The 4768-nt window shown below is 41.4% G+C and overlaps 1 pseudogene; it reads right to left on the bottom strand.

The window, feature by feature from the left end:
• Positions 1–3219: 3219 nt before the first annotated feature.
• LOC144323650 (TSSK6-activating co-chaperone protein pseudogene) lies at positions 3220–3593 on the bottom strand (annotated as a pseudogene).
• Between the last annotated feature and the right edge of the window lie 1175 nt (positions 3594–4768).

Genomic DNA, 4768 nt, shown 5'->3' with positions numbered 1-4768 from the left:
GAGAGATAGAGACAGAGACAGAGACACAGGCAGAGGGAGAAGAAGCAGGCTCCATGCAAGGAGCCCGACATGGGACTCGATCCTGGGTCTCCAGGATCATGCCCTGGGCTGAAGGCGGTGCTAAACCGCTGAGCCACCCAGGCTGCCCTATTTTGTATAATTTGCATTGAACATAGATAGTATCTGGCTCGCAATGGTTGCCTAATCATACATTTTGAATAAGATTATCCAAATCACCAACTTCGGTTAAAACGTTTTAGCATTACCAAAGGAGAAGCAACACCTGAAATGTTTTTCTCTTTGTGGCTTTCTTGAGATAGAATTGACTTATAACATTATGTAAATTTGAGGCATACAACATGTTAATTTGATTCACTTATGTATTGCAACATGATTTCCAACATAGTGTTAGTGTCCATTTCATTTCTGTGGTGAGAAAAATTAAGACCTATTCTTTCACCAACTTTCAAGTATAAACCACAGGATTATTGGTTATAATCACCTTGCTGTTTATTAGATCACCTGAACTGACTGGTCTTCTAAATGGGAGTTTGACCAACATCTCCCAGTTTTCCCCACTCCGCAGTCTCTGGTAACTAACTACCTTTCTACTCTGTTTCTACGCATTTGGGTTTCTTAGATTCCACAGCATTGGCTTTGCTTTTCTGACTTTTTTTCCCAAAGATTTATTTATTTTTGATAGAGAGAGAGAGAGAGAGAGAGAGAGGCAGAGACACAAGAGGAGGGAGAAGGAGGCTCCATGCCGGGAGCCCGACGTGGGACTCGATCCTGACTCCAGGGTCGTGCCCTGGGCCAAAGGCAGGTGCTAAGCTGCTGAGCCACCCAAAGATCCCCTGCTTTTCTGACTTTTTCATGTAGCATGGTGCCCTCAAGGTCCACCTGTTTTGTCACAAATGGTGGAATTTCCTTCTTTTTTATGATATACATATCTTCTTTATCCATTCATCCTTTGGTGGACACTAGGTTGCTTCCCTATCTTTGGTATAGTAAATAATGCTGCTGAGAACATGGGAGTACACATATCTCTTTGAGATCCTGTTTTCATTTCCTTTGGGTCAATACCCAGAAGTGAGATTGCTGGATCATTCACCAACAGTGCAGAAGGGTTCAGTGTTTCACTGTTGATTTTTTGTCTGGATGATCTATCCATTGCTGAAGTGGAGTGTTGACGTCCCCTAATATTATCAGTGTCATCTGTTTCTCCTTTCAGGTCTGACACCATTTGCTTAATATAATTAGGTGCTCTGATGCTGGGAGCATCTATGTTTATGACTGTTAGATCTTCTTGATGAATTGGCTCCGTTATAATGGTATAATGACCTTCTGTGTCTCTTGTTGCAATTTTTTCTTAAAGTCTACTGTGTCTGATGTAAGTATAGCTATCCCTACTTTATTCTGACTTCTACTTACATGGAATATTTTTCCCATGCTTTCACTGTGAATCTATGTGGGTCTTTGAAATGGAAGTGAATCCTTGTAGGCAGCATATAATTAAATTTTGTTTTTGTTTTTGCTTTTCTAAATCGTTCTGGGGTGCCTGGATGGCTCAGTGGTTGAGCATCTGCCTTTGGCTCAGGTCGTGATCCTGGGGTCCTGAGATCAAGTCTCACATCAGACTCCCCACCGGGAGCCTGCTTCTCCCTCTGCCATGTCTCTGCCTCTCTCTCTATGTCTCTCATTAATAGATGGATAGAATCTTAAAAAAAAAAAAAAATCATTCAGCCACTCTGTGCCTTTGGATTGGAGAATTCAGTCCATTTACATTTAGAGTAACTATTGATATGTGAGGGCTTACTAATGCCATCTTATGTTTTCTGGCTATTTTATAGTCCTCCTACTCCTTTTTTTCTACCTTGATGCTTCCTTTGTGAATTAATGGTTTTATGTAGTGGTTTTCATTGATTCCCTTCTCTTTATCCTTTTTGAATGTACTGTAGATTTTTGTTTTCTGGTTACCATGAGGATTACATAAAATATTTTATAGTTATAATACTCTATTTTATGATGATAACTTTATTCCAGGTGCCTACAACAGTTCTACCCTTTTATTCTCCTCCTTTTATATTTTTTGATGTCAGAATTCAGCTCTTTTTATACTGTGTTCATCAACAAGTTATTGTAGCCATATTTATTTTTAATGCTCTTGTCCTTTAACCTTCTAAAAGGCTAACTAGAGTTAAGTGCTTAACATTCCACCATATTGCAGTAGTAGAGTATTATGAATTTGACTATATGCTTACCTTTGTCAGTGGGTTGTGTATTGCCGTATGTTTTCATCTTACTAGTTAGCATCCTTTCATTTCTGCTTGCAAAACACCCTTCCACATTACTTTTAAGGCAGCTCTTGTGGTGAACTCCCTCAGCTTTTGTTTCTCTGGGAATCTGTCTCTCCTTTATTCTTGGTTTGCAGTTTTTTTTCCTTCTTCTTCAGCACTTAGAATATACTATCCCATTCTCTCCTGGCCTGTAAGGTTTCTCCTGAGAAATCACTGATTGCCTAATGGGGGTTTTCTTGTAAGTTACAAGTTTTTTTTTTCCTCCTACTGCTTTTATGATTTTTCCTTTGTCTGATTTTTGAGTTTTACTGTAATACATATTGGAGAGGATCTCAAGTTGGTTTTCTTTGGTGACCTATGAGCTTCATGATCTTAGATATCCATTTCTCCCCAGATTTGGGTAGCTCATAGCCATTCTTTTATTCTTTTTTCTTTTTAAAGGTTTTTTTAAATATTTTTTTTATTTGAGAGAGCTAGAGAGTGAGAGAGAACATGCGAGTGGGGGGGTGGCAGAGGGAGAGGGAGGGACTCTCAGGCAGACCCCCACCAGGCATGGAGCCAGACATGGGGCTCAATCCCAGGACCCTGAGAGCATGACCTGGACTGAAATCAAGAGTTGGTGCCTTAATGGACTGAGCCACCCAGCATTATTTCTTTAATTTCTCTGCCCCTTTTCTCTTCTCCTTTGGGAATTTGGTTAACTGAGAGCATTTCTTTTGATTGTGTACCATGGATCATGTAGGTTTCCTTCATTTCTTTTCATTCCTTTTCCCTTTTTGTCCTCTGACTGGATAATTTCAAAGTTCCTGTCTTCAATGTCACAGATTCTTTCTTCTGCTGAATTAAGCCTGTTCTTAGTACTTTTTATTACAGTTGTCATTTCATTCATTATATTCTCTCCGCTCCCCCCCCCCCCCCTAATTCATTTACTGAACTGGGGCAGATGACTTAACAGCAAACTGCAGGATAAGACAGGGAGAGAAGACTTCTTGCTTCTCCTCTCAGGAGCTAGTTGTGTCTTGGATGCTTGTAAATTTTCCAAAATAGCCATCTATTGTTGGGAGGGCTGGGTCTGAATGGAGATTGCATACATGCATTCTAGGAGTCCCAGGCATTCCTTGGGCTTGTGGTCGACTCCTGAGGGCAGCTTTGTTCTCTGGATGTTCAAGAAAGTGGTTGGTGGGGAACATGCTTGAAGATTAATAAAGCTAGGGGAAAGTTTGGCTCGACCCAGAGGGATGGCATTACTTTCCACTTTGGCTTTTCCTTTGGAATGGCTGACATGCTGCTCCATCTGGACACACCAACAGGTGGGCTGCCTGTGCCCAAAAACCTCCTACCAGGCTCCCATCTTTGTGTTCATTCATTATATTCTTCAGCTCCAGAATTTCTGTTTGGTTCTTTTTTGTGTTTTCTGTCTCTGTTAAACTTCTCATTTTGCTTGTATACTGCTTTTTATGATTTCATTGAATTGTCTTTCTGTGTTTTCTTTTAGTTCACTGAGTTTCCCTAAAAAAGCTACTTTGAATTCTTTTTTAAGTAAATTAAAATTTTCCATGTTTTGGGATCCAGTTACTGGGACATTATTTCGATCTTTTTATGAGATTTTGATATATTTCCTTGTTTTTCATGCTCCTAGCTTTGCATTACTCTCTTTGCATGAAATAGCTGTCACCTCTTCCAGTCTTTACTGTGTTTGGGAGAGAGGTACCGAGGCTAGCTCAGACTTTCTGTGGGTACACCTGCTCCATCTTCTTGCTCCATCTTCTTGCTGCTTCTTGTGGCAGCATTCTTAAGTATATCTGTCTTCTCTGGATCTTGAAACACACCAGGCTGAGTGTTGACAAACTCTCTCTGTTTTCCCAAAGGAGGCACTAATCTCAAATTTGTGGTCTCTCCCTGGCCTACAGATTTGGATGGCTTCTGTCCTTGCTCACTAGCCCTCTGCCAAAACTGTGTGAGTGAGACGTATGGGGCATTGGAGATGCCATGTGCCAGATGGGGGGAGTCCTGAGTGATACTTCCCCAGTGGCTCATGGGTGGGCTTTTAATGTCCTCTGAGAGTCCTATCTGCTCTTCTCCCTGTTTCTTCCCAATTCCTCACCATTCAATTCTTTTTGATGTGGTGAGAGAGAAATGAGAATTTTGGCAGCATGTTGCACAGCTGAAGAAGCTGGATGCTCACCCACACCCTCTCCTTTCCCCTACGGGAGAAGTCATACATGGAGAATGATCTCTTTTGCCCCTAATCTGTGCTGCCTTCATGGATGGGTGACATGGTAAAAGTCAAACTGTTCCTCTTAGACCCACCTCTGTGGGTCTATTTGTTTCCTTCTTTTTTCTTTTCTCTAACAGGGTGTTGAAAATTCTTTTCTAGAAACCTGAACCTCCAAGAAGGGTCTCTCTCACAGGGGTGATTCTAAGTCTGTATTCTCCAGGGGTTCCTGGACCATGGCCGAGAGGGCCTGGAG

Source organism: Canis aureus, chromosome 1, assembly GCF_053574225.1.
Source record: "Canis aureus isolate CA01 chromosome 1, VMU_Caureus_v.1.0, whole genome shotgun sequence".
NCBI classification, from domain to species: Eukaryota; Metazoa; Chordata; class Mammalia; order Carnivora; family Canidae; genus Canis; species Canis aureus.
Note: the sequence above shows the minus strand (reverse complement) of the source record. Positions and strands in the feature narration are given on the sequence as shown.